Here is a 20,321-nt window from a genome sequence, read left to right as displayed (position 1 = left end):
CCCCCTGCTTGTGTTCCCTCTCTCGCTGTGTCTCTCTCTGTCAAATAAATAAATAAAATCTTTTAAAAAAGAAAAAAAAAAGACCCAGATAATACTCTGCACATCATTTGCTAAGTCTCACCTCCAGGGCATCGAGAAAATTCGGAGTGGTGACTTTCAGCTTCTCATTTACTCTGTTTCCTCTGGTAAACTGAGGGAGAGGCCACCTGGGCCACCCCGACCACCCTTGACTTCTCTCCACTCTCACGTGATGCCACAGTTGAGGGAGAGGCCTTGGGGGGCGGGGTGATAACAAAGAAGCCATCTTTGTTCGTGACCCTAAGTCCTACTGACAGTGGCTCCCACCATGTCGGGGGCACCGGGCTAAGAGCTTTACACCCACCATCTAACCTCATCCTCCTATGTCCCGTTCTCTCCACTTCACAGATGAAGGGACGGAGGATCCGAGAGGTTAAGGAGCTTGGCCAAGGCCACACAGCAGTTAGGCAGCTAGCTCTGTGCCAGGCCCTTTTTACATGCCCAAGCTCCGTCCTCTTCGGCCTCAGGGACCACTCCCCCTTCTGTTTCATCCTGGTTAGCTGCCCCCTCGTCTCCAGATCCCAGTGATGTCACTTCCTCAGTGAGATGCCCAAAAATGGGCTGGCCAAGCTCTGTCTTCTCCCTCCTGCTGCCTGTCCGTGCTCCAACGGCACAATTGTCCATGAGATTCCTGGCGCTCCGTGCAGAGCTCAGGCATGGGGTCCGAGGGACTGGAGCAAGGACCACCTCTTTCCGGCTGAGCCGCGGCCTCGCTCCACCTGCTTCCTTGTCTGCCACCTGAGGGACACGCTGACAGTGGCCTAAGGGGACAATGGCGACAATGAAAGAGACCAGTGCTGCTAGGGCGCTTGGGGCAATGCTGGACACCTGCGGGGAGCCGCCCGAAGGCCGACGCCCCTCACGCCGTGCCCTGCACCAGGCCAGGCCCGGGTCCAGCACCGCGGCTGCCAGCGCGGGGGCCCCAAGTAGCTGGAGAACTGAGCGCAGTGCTCCTGTGGTCAGTGCCCCCATCTCACGGTCGGACGGCTGGCGCGAGCCCTGTGCTCATACTCACGTGCTTCCTGTTCCCCTGGCCATGGGGTCTTTCCTTCCCAATCGTGGGGTAAACACCCACGGTCTTGGGGGGGAGAGGTGGCACGGGGGTGGCGGAGGCTTAGGAGGAAACATTGGACGCCACGTGGGCGCATCCTCACACCCTCCCCCCCACGGGCGGCACGGGGCCTGCACACTCACCTGGCCCCACCATCCTGAGCCGCCACAAACAAAGAGGGCAGCAGGGGCGAGAGGGGCCTTGGGGGCCAGACCTCCCTGCACCCAGCGGCGGCGGGGATCTCCCTCGGGGCCTCAGACTCCTGAGCACAGAAGGGGGACGCTCCCATCTCTCAAATGCCCTGGTGTTTTTAACTCGTTCCTTTATTTCCCCCCGGGGACTCGCATGCGGCCTGGGCCTAATGATTTCCTGTGAAAGCCCTACCCGGGCTGTTTTCCTGTGTCTTCAGAGGAAGGTCTATTCCAGCCAGGCCGGCTCCACTCCCCGCCCTTCCCCTCTCGGACCAGACCGACCCAGCACTTTTTTTTTCGCTTGAATTTAAGAGCCTTGCAGACACAAAGATCCTTTTAGCTTTTAACATACTTAATAATTTATTATTTATCTGATATTTTTGTAAATGTGTCCCTCAGATCGGGCCTTTGCATCTCCAGTTTCCAATTTGCACCTACCTGACATGGTTTCTGTTACCGCCCATCGAGGCTCACGAGGCCGGGCTTCCTCTTTTAACACTTCTTTATAGTCCTAATGAACTTCCGTGCTTCATTTACTCAAGAAGACAGCTCTCTCCCCCTTTTACATTTTCCTGCTCACAGGCATACAAATCCTATGTGTCACTAATACAGTGTTGGTTTTCCCGGCGTTGGTGCTTTTTTTTAAACATGTTTGCCCTTCAGCTTGCTATTAACCAGTTTCTTCCTACTTTGAAAAACTTGCTCTTTTAAATTTCATCATTCAGTTTTTTCCTCGGGGATTTTACCCTTTATTAAGAAGTCAAAACCAATTTTGGAGCAATCATAGATACCAAATAGTCTCATGAATCTTTTGTATCCTTCACAGCTCCTGGCACAGGGGTGGGCACACAGCAGGGACAGAATAAATACGTGTGGCTGCCGAGGTGGCCCACGAGCAATTGGGAGCCAGGGGGGTGTATTGGTGAGGCGCCCAGGTGTGAGCCCAGACCGCGTGGGGTTGAGTCCTGCTTCTATCCCACAGGAGCTGCGTGGCCTCGAGCATGTTCCTCAAATGCTCTGGGCCTCGGCTTCCTGAGCTCTCAAATGGGAAGGAGAGTCGTTCTACCATCTTCTAAGGCTTCTTGCAAGGAAGAAATAAGTGAAACACTTAAGGTGGTTCCTGACACACCAAGCTCTCAGTGAACAGTAACTTTTGTTATCACCGACTGCCTACTATTTGCAAGACTTTTAATATTAGAGATTATCTTCGATCCAAGAATCGGGCGAATCCTGCCCCTCCCCTGCCCTTCCAATTCAGAGCCACACGGGACAAAGGTAGTAAGATGATCTTGTCCTTGGTGGTCTACACAAGAATTCAGCTGTGTGGAAAGGACCCATCCATGCGTCCCAGGGTCATTCTGTCACTTCTGGGTGACCTCGAGGACAGCATCTGTAAAATGGGGATGGTACTTGGTCGTTTACTGAGAAAAGAACCCACGATCTCTGCTCTACAATCGATCACCTTCTTGAAGTAATTTCTTGACTCATCAGTCTAAAACGAATTGCCCACACACCAATTCAGAGCACTTGCTAACAAGCCAACAGAAGCCAGCCGGTCCTCGTAAGGATGGTGGACTCAGGTGGCAGAGGCAGAAATGCCCACTAGGGGGCGAGTGCGTTCATTCACTGTTCCTGTGGTGCGTCCGTCCCAGACCTGGGGAAGGCGAAAGCTGGCGTATGCAGGGCACCTGCTCTGGCCCCATCTCCCTGCACACTCCTGCTCGTAAGCTTTCCACTGCCCCAACCCAAGAAATTGCATTAACTCCATATTAGACCTGAGACAGCTGAGCCTAGCCTGCCCAGAACCACAGGGCTAAGAGGAGAAACGGAAGGAACCCAGTTTTCTCTTACTCTACCAGGCTGGCGCCAGGATCCCAGGAGAGGGCAGCACTAAACTTTGCCTGGAGGAAGGGAAGGAGTGCAGACACCTGAAACGTAGATGCTAACAAAATGGTGGCTCCGATGCACCTTCCCACAAAAAGGAACACGGCTGTAGGCCTACCTTTCCCAAAGTATGTCCCAGGGAACATAGGGTCCTGGGATGTGCTCTCTAAAAAGAGTCTAGAATCGCCTAAGTCCATGAAATGTGGCCTTCACCTTTCTCTCTGACATACAAAGTACACATTAATTAAAGGTTCTGAGAAGTCCTGCAGTGAAGAACCCTGTCTGACTTTAAGCCAGTTAGCATTTCCCCAACCTATGTGACATCAGGGTTTTCATATGCATATCATCTCCATTAATGTTCGCTTTGAGAAACGCTGCTTTTGGTAAATAAAGAACATAATGAAAGTGAAAAAATTAAGACCTTACACACTTGAATAAGGAACTGCCACAGATATCTCAGGACAGAGGAAAATGTGTCCAAGCAAGATACTTATGGAAAGTCTGAGTTATGAAACAGAACCAGAACTACAAAAAAACCTAAAGTCTTTCAGCATTCAGGGTGACACCCGAATATAATCCAGAAGACAAGATCAAATGGCGACCAAGTTGTTTCACACCATGGGGTAGAAAATCTGTATTTTAGGAGTCCGTGCTCAGAGCTAAGATCTTAAGTGGGGGATGCAAGTTTGTTCATGAAGTTGCTCTGTTCACCAACATGATCAGAGGGTTCGCTGTGGCTTGACATCTGAGTGACTTGGAGAAGTAGAGCCCATGCGGCATCATGCAGCAGCCAAGAGCTGGAAACGTCCTAAGTATCCACTGGCAGATGAAAGGATAAAGAACATGTGGTATACACACATACGCAATGGAATACTATTCAGCTCCCCGCCCAAAGAAGGAAATCTTGCCATTTGTGACAACATGGATGGACCCTGAAGGCCTTACGGCAAGTGAAATAGGTCAGTCACAAGGACAGATACTGTATGATCTCACTTACATGTGGAATCTAAAAACCCAACACTACTCAAAGAAAAAGAGGTCAGATTTGTGGCCAGCAGAGGTAGGAGGTGGGGGGAGGCGGCACTGGATGAAGGTGGTCACCATGTAATAACTCCCAGTTATAAGGGGCGCCTGGGTGGCTCAGTCGGTGGTGAAGCGTCTGCCTTCGGCTCAGGTCATGGTCACAGGGTCCTGGGATCGAGCCCCGCATCGGGCTCCCTGCTCAGTGGGGAGCCTCCTTCTCCCTCTCCCTCTGCATGCTGCTCCCCCTGCTTGTGCTTGTGCTCTCTCTCTCTGTGTCAAATAAATAAATAAAATATTAAAAAAAAAAAAAAAAACCCTCCCAGTTAGAAGATAAGTAAGGACTGGGGATATCATGTACTACCTAAGTGGTTACCACTACTGTTTGGTATATTGGAAAGTTGCTAAGAGAGTAGATCCTGTAAGTTCTCATCACAAGGAAAATAAAAAGATTTTTGTAAGTATATGAGGTGGTGGATGTTAACTGACTGTGGAGACCAAGTCACAACATCTGCGTGTCAAGTCATTATGCCATACACCTGAAATTTATCCAGTGCTGTACGTTGACTGTATCTCAATAAAACTGAAGAATTTAGACAGTACTTAAAGGGTTACTCAGTAAAAGAAATGAGAGAGAGAGAGAGTGAGAGAGAGAGAGGAAGACAGACTATCAACACACACAGAGGGGAAGAGTCCAGTCCACAGGGACCAATGGTGGGACCCAGGGCGGCTCTGCGATCTGCCTTCTCGAGCTCAGGGAGAGGCCAGCAGAGACAAGGAGGGAGCCAGCTGGCATCGTGCAGCTGCAGGGCTGACCCTGCGGAGACCCCTGGTTAGCCCAGGTGCCCAGCAGCTCCCGCTGACCTCAGGCCTTGGGATGACACCGAATAAAAGCAACAGTGACCGCCCCTGGCAGAGTTACAGACCGGGCGCAAATCCTGGGAGGCTCCTTTTCATAGGGGTGGTCTCACTTCCCTCCCCTTGAACCTGAGCTGGCCCTAGTGACTCGCTTGCTCAGGAAAATGCAGCCGCAATGAGGTCCTGGGACCCTTGAGGCCGGATCACAAGGAAGCGTTACAGCTTGTGCCCCAGTCTCTTGGAACACATGCCAGGAGCCCAGCAGCTCCGCCGTGAGGAAGACCAGGGGGCCCCCCCGGGAGGAGGCCACGCGGCGCTCGGGCTGAGCCCCAGCCAGCAGGCGGCACCACCCTGCCCGCCACGGGAGCGAGCCGTCTGGGAAGGGGACCCGCCAGCCCCAGCCCAGCCATCTCAGCCCCGGGGCACCAACACGCCGCCCACCCAAGCCCGCCCTCAAAAACCTCACCCCGTGTGCATGGGATATAGGAAGAAGGTTGCTTTAAGCCACTGAGTTTGAGGTCACTTGCTAAAGAGCAGTAGCTGGCTGGAACACAGTTTTACTGAGCTACTTGAGGACAGGCTCCGAGGCTGGTGCTATATGCTACCCCCTGCCGTCTTCACAGGAGGCTGCGCAGGGCAGGTGTTTAATCCTACAAACACGAGAACTAAGCTCTGGCCTCGGGAAAATGAAGAAGCTCACCCAAAGTAAGACAAGAAGTCGGTTTCATCTGTCTCTGATAACCTCTAATGACTAGGAAACCCTTAACGGGGAAGAATCCGCCCAACGTGCTAGGGATAAAATAGGTGGGAGAAATGCAAAGTGAACGGCGAGCTTCTGTGGGTGCAAGAGAACGCACCCCAGATTCTGCCTAAAATAGAAAACAAGGTGTCGGCTATGGACAACTTTCATAAAAACGTGCTCTCCCTCTGGCTGCAGCTGCATCACTGCTATGGGCCTGAACAGGAAAAAGAAGGGAAGGCGGGGGCGCCTGGGTGGCTCAGTGGCCTAAGCGGCCAACCCTGGATTTCAGCTCAGGTCATGATCTCAAGGGTCGTGGGATCGAGCCCCACGTGGGGCTCCAGGCTCAGCACCATGTCCCTTTGTCCCTCTCCCTCTGCTCCTCCCCCTGTTCACACTCTCTCTCTCTAAACTAACTAAATAAAATATTTTAAAGAGAGAGAGAGAAGGGAGGGAACATTTTCACAATGTTAGAGATTTTCTTCCCCCTTTAAATTAGCAAAGCCAGCACACCGACCGTGCCCTTGACGCGGTCACTGAAGAACACCAACGCTGTGGCCTTCGCCCCTACCATGCGTCAGGTACCTCGCCTGTCAGGTACCCACAGGCACGGTTCCTTGCATTTGTGAGTGCTTTAGAGTTTACAAACTACATTTGCCCACATGCTCATTTCATCGTGAGAGCAGATGCTTTTCCTGGGGAGCAAACGGAGCCATATTAATCAGTGAATAATTAGTATTTATCAGGCAGTACGTATGTGATGGAGAAATACGGCCCTTCCTTGCAGTCTCTTCCCTGCCGGGGTGCTTCCCCCCCTTTGCTTTCTTACCGCACAGTTTGTACGGTAACGGACTGTATATATTTCCCTCATGGGCCTGTAAGCTTCTCTTGCACCAGGAGCCTAGGGGGAGCGCTTGGGGCAGAAGAGGCTAGTGGCACTGGTGGGAATGACAAGTGGATGCACGGACGGACAGACGGACTGTATTTACAGTTAATCACCCAGTCCCTGTTACATTCCTGACCACGTGACTGTGGGCCCGGCACCTAACCTTTCTGAAGGGAGATTCTATTACTTCCATAGTTACTGGAGATCAAATGAGTTAATGCGTGTTTCTCGTGGTGGCAGACACGCTGTTAACTCTCCAAAGCAGAAGCTACAAAGAGGAGAGAGAGGAGGATACTGCAGAGGATGAAGAGCTGGAAGATGAGGATGGAGAAGACAGCACAGGCTAAATCATCAAAACAGGCACTAAGGAAGGAAAAAAAAAAATGTATTTAAAGAATTATCTGGTCCTCAAGGTGCCCAAAGCCTATTTAGGGAGAAATGAGAAAAGACACCAAATCTACCAGGTCTTTAACATCAAGTGTAAGTTGTGGATGCGGACAGAAGCAGGCAGGGAAGTAAGGGGAGGTTTCAAGATGGACAGAAGACGGGCAGGAGTAGATGGCATGGGCAGGATAGGGGCTGGGGGCGGTGCAGGGGGAAGGCAGGAGACCCGCACTAGACAAGGACAAGGATGGACGTGCAGTGAGAGGTACCTTGAGGGCAGCGTGTTTGGGGAATCCAGCATTGTGGAGCGAGCGCTCACAGGGGGCTGAAAGGAGAGACGAGAGAGGGAAGCAGAAGTCCTCCTGATGGACACTAGGGGGCATCATGGCAGAGGTCTGCCGGTGAGCAAGGGTTCGGCGTCAGTACCATGGTAAGAGCACCATGAATGAGCCAAGTACTGTGCTAAGTCACTACATGCGAGATCTCATTCAAGTGTCCACGCCAAACTCATCTGGTACCAACCACACTATTATCCCCATTTTATAGATGAGAAAACCGAACTGAGACATCAAGTCACGCAGGATAACACATGGGGTTAGGCCTTGATTTCTGATTTGCCCAACTCCAAAAGAGGAGGCTGTCATACTGCCCCAAACCCATCTTTTGTGCTGTTCTACATGAGCAGAGCGTAGACGTTACAGAGACACAGGTCTGCGCTCAGCAGAAACCGTTCTCTCAGAATTAAGGCTGAGCCTGATTGTCTGCCCACCCCCCACCCCTGCCAAAAGTAGCCTCCTCCACTGGAGTTCATCAGACAGAGGTGACCGAGGAGAGTGCCGAAGGGACTGTCCTACGTCCAGGTTGCCCAGCTTTTGAACGTTTCCTAGACACAGTTCCATACAGATAGTTTCGGTGCCATTGGTTTTGTGGTCCTTGCTTATTTTAATACCTCTGAGGAGAAGTCAAGAAAATGGGGCTTGGCCTGAAGAAGGGAGATGAAGCTAGACGGGTTTATGATAAGGTACAGGCCTAAAAATCCCTTAGGCGATTAATCAAGAAGAAACAGGTTTAAGGGGGAGGATACTCTGATGGGAACGAACCTGAAAATTCCACCAAGATAATAAAACATGGGCTCGCGCTACAAACTCCACGGGGGTGCGTGCGGGGGGCCCCCTCTATGGGAGGCAGCAGGAAGGAAACTGCCAGGACTGAATCCTCCGGGAGGCCAGACCCAGTAACCTCCACCATTGTGTGGACAATGTTGGTACAACGGATAGAATTCCATCACAGTCTCCCACTCTTCCGGAAAGTTCTACAAGGTTAATTTTGGCTACAGCCTGACCCAGTGACTTCTACCACTTTTTGGAACACGGCAATGCAATAGGTGGTATTCCATGACAGTCTCCCACTCTTCTAGAAGGCACTACACAGTTTATATTGGCTACAAACAGAATCAACTGTTTGGTCAGGCAATGGCTGCAGTCCCTGCGGGCTTGACTGCATGCCTCTGTTTCCAGGTGCATCTACTGCCAAAGTTCTAGGCAACCTCCTCCCCACGACTTGACACTGGTTAGTCTAGAAACTGTCATTACTCCCTGAGTGGATCAATTATCTACCAAATACCACTGCAGAAGGAACACTGGCGAAGCACACGGAAAGAATCCTGTTGTGATTTATTTAGGAAAACTACTGGTATTTTTAAACACTTTTTTCAATTTTCCCGGTTTTCTCTGAGTTTTATGGTGTCAGGACTTACATTTAAGTCTCTGATACATTTCAAGTTAATTTTTATGAGTGGTGTTAGAGAAGGGTCCAGTTTCATTCTTTCTCATGTAGCTATCCAGTTTTCCCAATGCCATTTCCTGAAAAGACTGTCCTTTCCCCGTTGTGGGTTCTTGGCACCCTTGTCTAAAATGAGTTGACTGTATTTGTGGGGGTTTGTGTCTGGACTCTATTCTGTCCCACTGAAATGGGAGAAAATATATACAAACCCATGTATCTGATAAGGGGTTGATAAACAAAATATATAAAGAACCCATAAAACTCAGTAGCAAAAAAAAAGGAAATAATCCAATTAAAAAATGCACAAAGGACCTGAATAGATATTTTTCCAAAGAAGACATACAAATGGCCAATAGGTGCAAAAAAGGTGCTTAATATCACTATATCATCAGGCAAATGTAAATCAAAGCCACAATAAGAAATCACCTCACACCTGTTAGGATGGCTACATTCAAAAAGAGATAATAAATGTCGGCAAGGATGTGGAGAAATGGGGACCCTTATACACTGTTGGTGGAAATGTAAAATGGTACAGCCATTATGGAAAACAGAATGGTGGTTCCTCAAAAAATTAAAAATTGAACTGCCGGGGCGCCTGTGTGGCTCAGTCGTTAAGCGTCTGCCTTCGGCTCAGGTCATGAGCCCAGGGTCCTGGGATCGAGTCCCGCATCGGGCTCCCTGCTCGGCGGGAAGCCTGCTTCTCCCTCTCCCACTCCCCCTGCTTGTGTTCCCTCTCTCGCTGTCTCTCTCTCTGTGTCAAATAAATAAATAAAATCTTAAAAAAAAAAAAAAACTGAACTGCCATGGGATCCAGCAATCCCACTCACTCACAGGTATTATCCGAAGGAAATGAAATTAGTATTTCAAAGTAGTATCTGCATGCCCCTCTACACTGCAGCTTGTTCAGAACAGCCAAGACATGGAAACAACCTAAGTGCCCTTCCATGAATGAATGGATACAGAAAACATGCTATTGAGATAGATATATAGATAGCTAGCTAGACAGACAGACAAAAATATATACACAAAGGAATACTATTCAGCCATGAAAAGGGAAACTGCCATTTGTGACAATATGGATGAATTTGGGGGGGCATTACACTAAGTGAAATAAGCCAGAAAAAGACAAAGGTAAGTAGTGTATGGTATCACTTATATGTGGAATCTCAATTAAAAAAAAAAAATCCTACTTTATAGAAATACAGAATAGAACGGTGGTTGCCAGGAACTAGGGGGAGGTGGAAACGGGGTGATACAGGTCAAAGGCACAAATTTTCAGTTCTAAGAAGTAGTTATCCGGATCTAATGTACATCTTGGTGACTCCAGGTGGCCCAGGGATGTAACATTTTTGAAGAGCCATCCTTTTATTAACCAACCAGTCGGTTCCAATCTTACTGGAAAGGAGTGCTTCTACAGTATCAAAAATATTTATTCCGCTTTGCTCTAACAATAGTGAGCATTCACTGAGTGCTTTCCCTGGACTGGGCAGTGTTTTAAACGCAGTTAAGTATTAACTCCATTAATCCTCACAACACTGCTTCCTGCTAGATACTACTATTCCCATTTTAGACAAGGAAAGAGGCACCGTGAGCTCAGTCGCCTAAAGTCTGGATCAGGGTCTGCAAGAGCAAGCACCCCTTCTCCTCCACTGTCCGAGGCCACAGGAGTGACGGGGGGCTCCAGCACCCCCGTCCGGATAAAGCAGAGGTCCCAGCGGACGCAGCGCAAGACAAGAGCTCCTGGGAAGAACCACTATGTTTACAACTGAGGCGGCTGACACTGAAGTTGCTAATAGTTGGGATCCCCAAGGAGGATGCAGACAAAGCCAAAACGGAGGAAAGCAGAGGTGAGGGGAGGGGAGGGACTGCGTCCCAATGTCATTGTCTGAGCCCTGTACTGAACCGTGTCTGAAGTCATTTCCGTAGACTCTTCCACTGTATGAGCCAATACACTGCCAGTTTTACTGAACTGTAGGAGTTGGGTTTTCTGTCATCTGCAACCAAACTGTAACTGAATTTCTAACCACAATCCTTTTTTTCTGGATACTTTAGTCCCTGAACTGGTCTTTGTTGAGAACCTCTTAGGTATCTGGGTCCAAACTACAGTTCCTAAGGGAGAGCAACAAGTCTAAGACAGTCCCTACCCACCAGGAACTTAGGGTCGCTCTGGGAGTGAGATGCCCACCACCCTCTCCACCTGACTCCACCAGAAGCTGAGTATCAGAGCTGCCCCAACGCAGTGACCATGTGCCAAGTGCGAAGAGGGATATTAGGTGCTGAGGAAGGAATGGGCTGGCGGGGTGTGAGAAGACAGGATGAGGTGGGGAACGCCATGAGAAGTGCCAGCAGAAGAACCAGGGAGTGAACCGACTGGTGAGGGTGGAGCTGAGGGTGGATCTCCAATTTGAGTTTCCCCCAAAAGCAGACCCTGAGACAACAATTCCGTGCGTGTATTGTATTTGGGATGTGGTCCCTGAAAATACTGATAGGAAAATGGGGCAGGGAAGGGAACGGAAGGGAAGGAAGCCAATTAAGAGGGCCGCCGTCAAGCTCGATAGCGCCAGGGCAACTGGGGCTCTGTCCTGGGAACCCCCGGGAGACAGTGGGGAACAGGCTTGAGAATCAGCCCAGTGAAGGGGAGAAGAATGAGGTATTCATCTATAAACTTCCCCACCCCAGCGTGACTCAAAGCTGCTTCTGGGGCCACCACCTCTTCAAGCCTGCCCACAGTCGGGTAACCAGGCCCAGGAGCGAGTCCCACAGGTCTGCGACAGTCCCCAATGCGACTGACTGCCTTTGCATCGAGCCAGGCCAGCCAGGGTTTCTCTGTCCCCAGTGGTATCATAAAACCTGTCAAGTGGCTCACTGAAGGCTGGGAAGTTTGGGGCCAGATGGGAACGGGAGAAGGAATGTTCTGAAAAGGGGAACTATTTTCTTAAACTCCAGAGCCCAGGGACTGTTTCAGCAGTTCACACGGCAAAGGTGGGGAGTGAGTCCAGATGATCTCCCCAGCTCCCTCCCAGCTCTGCTGATCTGAGAGTGATTAGGATGAAACAAATCTGCTCCTCCTGGGAAGCCCAGGTGAGCCATCGGGCTCACCTTTGCCCTCCGCCCAGGACAGTGGCCCAAATCCCCACAATTATGGTTTTAAAAAGCTGCTGGTCTTGGACCAGGCACTTTTGTTTTTCTCATTTGCAATGTAGAATTAATGCCAATTTCTTGCTGGCAACCTGCTGTGTGTTTGAAGCGTTCGTCATTTAAGCAGAGTGCCCTCATTTTATTGAAAGATTTGAGGAAGAAATATACAAACTATACTAAGAATATAGGTGAAGGAGGAATGTCGTTTAGGAAGCCTTTAAGTTCGAGGAGTCCTAGCACAAACAAGATCTTTCCTTCCTTCACTCAATCAACAAATATTTCACGGAGCCCCTACTTTGTGCCAGGCAAAATGAGTAAAGCCTAGACTCTCTGCTCTTCTGTGTATATGTATGTATATAAATAAAAATGTACATCTATGGTCAGGTTGTGATCAGTGCTATGGAAAAAGATTAAGCAGGGGAAAGAGTGATGAGAGCGTGTTATCTGAAATAGGTCCCTCTGAGTAGGTGGCATATGAGATCAGAGAGACCTAAGAAGCTAAAGGAGGTGAGGAAGGAAGCCATGTGGGTATCTGGGGGAGGACATTTTAGAAAAAGGGGACCCAGGGATGCCTGGGTGGCTCAGTCGTTTAAGCGTCTGCCTTCGGCTCAGGTCATGATCCCGGGGTCCTGGGATCGAGCCCTGCGTCAGGAGTCTGCTTCTCCCTCACCCTCTGCCACACACACCTCCCCCGACTTGTGCTCTCTTTCCCTCTCAAATAGAATCTTTAATTAAAAAAAAAAAAGGGGGGGGGGGGGGGACCAGAAGGCACATGCCTGAAACACACGATACAGGCTGTATTAGTTTCCAACTGCTGCTGTAACAAAGTATGGCAAATTCAGGGGCATAAAACAAAAAACAAGTGCATTATCTCCCGCTTCTGGAGGTCACAGGTTCCAGATGGGTCTTACAGGCTAAAATCACAGTGTCAACAGACCCGTATTCCTTCTGCAGGCTCTAGAGGAGAACCTGTTTCCTTGGCTCCTCTAGCTTCTGGAAGCCGCCCGCCTCCCCGAATAGATGTGAAGTCACACAGCTGTGCAAGTGGCAGGAACCAGGGCCTAAAGAATGATTCCAAATGTCCCACCCTTTCACCACTGCACCCTAATGCCCTCACGGAGACCGAAGGGCCCAGATAACCCTTTATTTGAAAAGTGCCTTCACTTCCCCAAGCCCTGAGCCATGTTGCCCAATGGAATATTTTAAGAAGGGAGAAGTAGACTGGGTACAGCTGGGGGCATCGTTATGGAGGCATATCTGGGGTGGGGGTGCTTAGATAGCCTAGTGTTTTCATTCCCAAAGTGCTTCTCTTGTCCTCATAAGGGTCCCCAACCCATTCCCACTGGCTCATTTAAAGAATGCTGTCTGGCATAACTCAACTGACATTTACATGGGGAGTCAGCATGGAATGACAAGATCGCAAAGAGGGAAACAGGATCCTACACCTAGACGTGAGAACTTGGACTAGCTGCTTCTCAAACTTTGTCAAGGTTGGATTTGCTTCACTGCAAATGGAGACCTTTCCTGCTCTACTTGATACACAGTTCCTAGTCATTTACAAATAAACCACAGTAATAATCTTTTGGGTACCTGATCAATAGCTAGGGGCTATGTTCTTTTAAATACATTACATACTTTTATACTTAATACACATGTATGAAGTAGATGCTAATACTACCCCATTTGAGATGACAAAACAAAAAGGGTAAGCAATTTCCTCAGTGGACCCAGGACTGAATGCAAGTCTGTCTGACCAACAAGAGCCCATGATGTTAGGTTAGCGGAAATAGGGCCATGACTGAAACATTTCCTTGAAGGATCTTGGATCTTCTTCCATTACAAGTTCAAAAGATTTCATTTTATGCTTTTTAAAAATTTTTTTCAAGTAGGCTTCATGCCCAACGTGGGGCTCAACCTCATGACTCCAAGATCAAAAGTTACATGCTCTAGCAACTGAGCCAGCCTGTAGCCCCTAAAAGATTTCATTTTAAATACAACTCACAACTGTGCCTTTACCATAGGCCTTGGTGGGTTTAGGTCTATAGATCAGAAAGCACAACACCAAGTAAGATCCGTGTCTGTACACCTCAGTCAGGACAGGCTAAAGGACACTCTAAGAACACACAGTCCCCAAACCTCAGAGGCTTCTAAACGTTTACTTCTTGTTCATCTCCAGCCGAGGTCATCTGGGAACTGCTCTGTGTCACCTCGCTCTGGAAAGTTGCTACGGCCAAGGGAGAGGGAGCGTGGAAAATGCACACTGACTGTGCTCCAACAGCCTCCATCAGATGTGCCCCCTGGCACTTCCACTCCATCCCACCAGCTGAAGCAAGTCACATGACCACACCTCACTTCCAAGGTGGAAATGGACCACAGGCCTGGAACCAAAAGTATTTGGAGGACTGCACTCATATCACCACAGGGATCTTACAGTTTACAAAGCATGTGTCACAGGCGCCTGGGTGGCTCAGTTGGTTAAGCGACTGCCTTTGGCTCAGGTCATGATCCTGGAGTCCCGGGATCGAGTCCCACATCGGGCTCCCTGCTCGGCAGAGGGTCTGCTTCTCCCTCTGCCCTCTTCCCTCTCGTGCTCTCTGTCTCTCATTCTCTCTCTCTCAAATAAATAAATAAAATCTTTAAAAAAAAAAAAAAACACAAAGCATCTGTCACAATGACTACCCAACTTAATTCTCACAATATCCAAGATAGCAATTAATTAGTTAAATGTGATAATTCAATTATAAGGCAGCAACAAAACACCAAAAACAAGACAAAACCAGAGGGAAGGCGGTATCAAAAGTTTGGACAACTCTGCCCACTATTCTAAATGAGAGTGCCTTGAGTCAATGGAAAAGGAAGTGTCAATGTGCCATTTGCTTACCTCAAGAGCTGCCTGCCTCTTGAAGTGTGTGTGTGTCTTCTATAATGAGTGGGATTCTCCCTTGATATTTTTTTTTGTAAATGGCCTCTGAATGCCCGTTTTATCAATTCTCAGCTTAAAAATTGTGATCTTCCAATACTGAAGGGAAAAATGGCTATTTCTCGCCCCCCTTAAAATAGCCCAGCATGCATCTCTAACATCTCCTCTTCTTGGGGAGATTTAATTTGAACTATATAATGATTTTAGCCTTAAGGACTGTCTATTCAGAGTCCGACCCCGGATGAAAGATGAGACTCCACTCTACCCCTAACAGATGAGAGAATGAACAGAGGCTTGACAATCAAGTAACAAGGACAATGAGCAAAGAAGTGGCTCAGGACCCCCATCTCCTCGAGGGAAGTCCCTGTGAAGGGATAACTTAGATGAATCTCAAAGAACGGGTGGCTCTCCTGGTCTGGCCCCGGCTCAGAATTTCAGCTACTGCCTCCACAGTGGAGATAAAAGTATGAGGCAGGAGGCTAAGAACAGTCTCTATTTTTCTTAGTTAACCCCGAAAAGAAGTGTTTTGGTTTCAAAGCTTGACGGCCGGGTGTCAGGCTTCAGGGGAAAAGAAAATAAATACAGATGGTTTATCAACCCCACTTAATTATGCCAATATAACTCAAGTGAGATTTGCTAAAGGACAGAGAATCGGCTGGCCCTAGTATGTTAATATGTCAGGGAGAGTTTACTAAACTTTCACTCATCTGATTACATCAATTAATATTTATCTTTTCTATTTCTTTATCTGTACAAATAATTCATTAGGCAGCACAATGATGGGACGGACCTCAATCCCTTCTCTTCATTAAAGATTAAGAAGTGGTCAACTTCCATATCCAACAATTCTAGAGACAGATAACCTCAAAGTTCCTACAACAAAACACCTGGAAATGCACAAAATAAATACAACACGATATTATAATTTATTTTATTTATTTATTTAAGTAGGCTCCACGCCAAGCATGGAGCCCAATATGGGGCTTGAACTCAAAGACCCCGAGATCAAGACCTGAGCTGAGATCAGGAGCTGGACCTGAATCAATAGGTGGACACTCGACTGACTGGGCACCCCCAAACAAGGTATTTAAAAATGCACAGCTGGGCATATCAGGAAATAGGGGAAATCCTTGGGGTGGGGATAGGAGGAAGGGACTGAAAATTCAAATGATGATGTGGCTGGGTATACTTTGACATTTGCCAAACTTGGCAAGACAGGGCCATGAGGGATGGGAGGAAGGGTGGAGTAAAATTTCTATTTCTACATAAAGCCTGGGACTTCAAGAGACCATGGCCAAAGTGGCACACAGATATGACAATGAAGGTCCGCTTCGCACTGGCTTGGAGTGGCGTGAGGTGGGTCATGGGGAGAACACGGCTGGAAGAGGTAAGTTAATGGGCCTTTGGGGTCTGCTCTTCCCATCCTCCACCTCCATTACCAAAGTTTAAAACCCAGCTCTCACTAGTCCTAGACCTTGGGCAGGTTACATAACCTCACAGGGCGGGCCTCATTTTCCTTGTCTGGGCTGTTGTGAAAAATGGATTTAAATTCATTGCACTTTAAGTGCTTAATTAGCACAAGACCTGTACATGAAAGTAGTGTTTAAAACATGGCAGGGCAAATCAAAATGTGTCTGAAATGTGTTGTTCTTCCAGAGATCAACAGATTTTTCTTTAAGAAAGTCAAGAAATGGTATGCATTGCCCAAAAATTTAATAAAAAATAAACAAACTTGATCTTTAGTTATAATATAGGGCCAAGATTTTACAGCCATTATCAGATCCAAATCACATAATTAGAAAAAAAAAACTGTCTGAAAAAAAATTTTAAACTTACTCCATGGTTAAATCACTAAAATAATGCACACACCCAAGTTTTGCTCACTATTATCCACATTCTCTTAATGCCACTGGCATATTTCAAAAGCCATTTTTGTTTATTTGGGGAAAGCAGGAAATCAGGGACAATTAAAAGCCACCATCATGTCTATACTGCCATGTGGGGGGAAAAGCCATGACTTGGAATGAGGAGACAAAGTAACCAACTGAATGACCCTGAAGAGAATCTGGTTATCTCAGGGCCTTGGTTTTCTTTGAAAATGAGGGTTTAAAATCAAGGACTTCTGAGGTCCCTTCCACCGCTTTCTTTGATTTTATGACAGCTACTGCAACAGAAACTAACTATCCATGTGGCCCTCCCATTCCACAGAAACAAAACACACAGTATCATTTTAAGAGTCAAATTCTTGTTTTGAATTTTAAAGTGCTACATGTCTGCTAAGGTTAAAACTCCTTTCAAAAATCGAAAAGGCTGAATCATCAGAGGATAAAACCCATCACCAATGCAAACCAAAGTGGATTTTCAACCTAGTAGAAAATTTGAATTGACAAAGCATGCAAAAATTAGCTCAAATAGCTGCAGCCTTCCTCTAGGAGTATCCAGGCAAATGCTTAGTGGTTTAAGTGTTTATTGTTTATGCTGCACGAAGCAATGAGGCTGGAAGCGTGAATGTGATATGCCCAGAAACTAGAATCTTCACTCAACAGGGAAGCAGTCTTCTTCAAGGAAAAATAACACAACTAAAAAATTACAAATTCTTAATCAGAACTGTTTAATTGTTTCCACAGGATTTGGGGGGGGGCAGGCAAGGAAGGGCTGAAGCATGGGGGTAAATCACCAACTGTCAATCATGCGTTTGCAAATTCCCAATTTCTTACAGTCACTGGATTTACATACATTTGTTGGTGATGTTTCTTTCTCCATGTACACAGTGAAAGACATTGTCCAAAATAAATTTTGATATAAAATGGAACTTAGAAAAATCACTTAAGAAATCAAATCTTATATAATGGAAATACTTTAAACCATAGCTGAATTCATACATTTGACTGTGGATCCCAAATGCTTATCTAAACAGAGGCAATGCAATTAAACTGCCTTCACTCAAAATGGTGTCAGAAGGCAACTACCCTATTTACTAGCCACTGATAAGTTATGACAACACTATTTCATAGCCTGTCACTGCATTGCTTTTAACCCCCCGGCTCTAGGATTCAGGATTTCCTCAACACTAAGGACTTATCTCAAATATTTTAGTGCCGAACAGTAAAAAAAAAAAAAAAATCAAGGTGGAAATGCCATATTCAAAAACTAGATTATGATTTGGAAATAAAAGAGGGATGGGCCCTGGGAAGTGATGAACTGCCACTTATGTTTCCCTAAGCTTTCTATTTTTTTTAAATAAAGAGCGAAACTTTGAAAACTAACTTAAAAAGATAAATCTAGCAGGCCTAGAAATTCTGTGGGAAATCTGATGGCCATGGAAAACTTTTAGGTCACTAGCAGTCTTTGTATTGTTCAGATATAACTTAATAATAATAAATATGAACATATGATCGATGGTGTTTGTATTTGCTAACAAGTTCAGCAAAAACACCTAATATTCCCTTTTATAAAGTAAATGAATTTTGAAAAAATTTTCTACATCTACCCACACGAAAGCTATCAGTATTACTTTTTAATATGAAATATGTAACAAACTAATTCCCTTACGCCATTTAAGTTTTATTTTCCCCCTCTTCCTTTATGAGACTGAAAAAAATGCTACAGAAGAAAAATAATTGTTTATGCCAAATAGTTCAAAAACTCTTCTGTAAGTCTGAACACCAGCTCCCCTGCCTGCCTAGTGGTGCCAAAACCTTTGTCGTGAGACTAAAAAGGAAGGCCAAAACGAGTAAAGCCTTCCCTGGGAAACTGAAACTAGATGCCGAGTGCACCTTGTAGACCAATACTTCTGTCATTTATGTGTAATCAAATAATGACTTCAAGAGATTAAAGCACAGTATCTATAAACACTGTCACAGATGCTACACTCTGTCAATTCATAAATACAATGTGGATTATCCATAAAAAGCTCATGATTCCTTTCAATACCTTCTTTCTGGATACTTCCCTGCAAGCATCCCCTAGCATGTAATCAAGCAGGGAAAGCATTCAGGTTACTCAGATCTGCTTGACTTGCTCACAGCAGCATCGATGTTTATACAGGGAAACCTCTTTCCAAGTGACTTTTAAAGAATCCTAAGAGTCAGGGAATAGGCAAGAGAGATCTCTGGAAGGTCACAATAATTATTTCAAGTTCTATGTAAAGAATGGAGCTTTACTAAGGTCCCACAAAATACCTATTTATAATCGTATTTTTGACAGTGGAACAGGAAAAGCTGTCAATTATGGGCATCCACTGGACCAGATGTTATATTTAGTGAACCAAACCCTTTGAAGGGCAAAGTATCGTAACCAAGCCTCCCCTTACAAATGAAGAGGCAGGTAAGGTAAGTCACAAATCTACAATCTCACTGCCTCATAAGGGCAGAAATGGGTTTTAAAACCTGACTAGAAAAAAATAAATAATAAATAAAAATAAAATCTGATGCTCTGTTTACAAAACCTTGAACAATCTGGTTTTTAGCCTAATGGGTAAAAAGCAGTAGGGAGTCTTAAGTTCTACCACTATCAGTAAGAAGGGAACAATGATATAAAAAACCAAACACATGAAAGCCACAGCAGTTGTATTTCTAAACTATCTGCTGAAAAGCTACTGCATACCAGGCCTAGAGTTAGGTACCAGGGACAGAGACATGCGACATAGCTCCAACTCTTCAGGAACTCACAGCCCAAGAGAGTAAAACAGCCTCAAATACGCAGACCGAAAATACAGAAGTGGGAAGGATGATCTATCCTCACCATGGCTCCGAGTCATGGGGAAAAGCAGTTTAGCGTGAATAAAAGCAGGAAGAAATAAACGTGATTCACTTTGGTTTAGAAATATTTCTAATCCCAAAACTGAACAAGTGACTTCTGGATTGTTTACTTCAGACTTCACTTCAGATTATGTTCACTGAGCCATTCTAAAAACACAATCAAGAAAGGGCTGCACTGAAAATCCACACAATAATAAACACGTAGGTCACCAATTAAAACAGGTGTCTTCCTCAGATCCCCCCCTTTTTAAGATTTTATTTGAGAGAGAGAGAGCGCACAAACAAGGGGAGAGGCAGATGGAGCAGCAGACTCCCACTGAGCAGGGAGCCCGATGTGGGGCTCGATCCCAGGACCCTGGGATCATCATGACCTGAGCCGAAGGCAGACGCTTAGCAGACTGAGCCACCCAGGCGCCCCATCCTCCTCAGACCCGTAGAGTACTACCTAAGAAAGAGGAGGACCAGGGATACAGTAAAGTTCCCTTTCCATTTTCTTATGAAGATTAAACCAAAATGGAAAACTAGACCCACCCCGTCACAAATGTGTCTAATACTTAATGTGGGAAATGTTCTAAACTTATGGTAAGCACCACAATCTAAGGACCATGCAACCAATCACGGACTCCAAAC

Source organism: Neomonachus schauinslandi, chromosome 2 (assembly GCF_002201575.2).
Source record: "Neomonachus schauinslandi chromosome 2, ASM220157v2, whole genome shotgun sequence".
In the NCBI taxonomy this organism is placed as follows: Eukaryota; Metazoa; Chordata; class Mammalia; order Carnivora; family Phocidae; genus Neomonachus; species Neomonachus schauinslandi.
Note: the sequence above shows the minus strand (reverse complement) of the source record.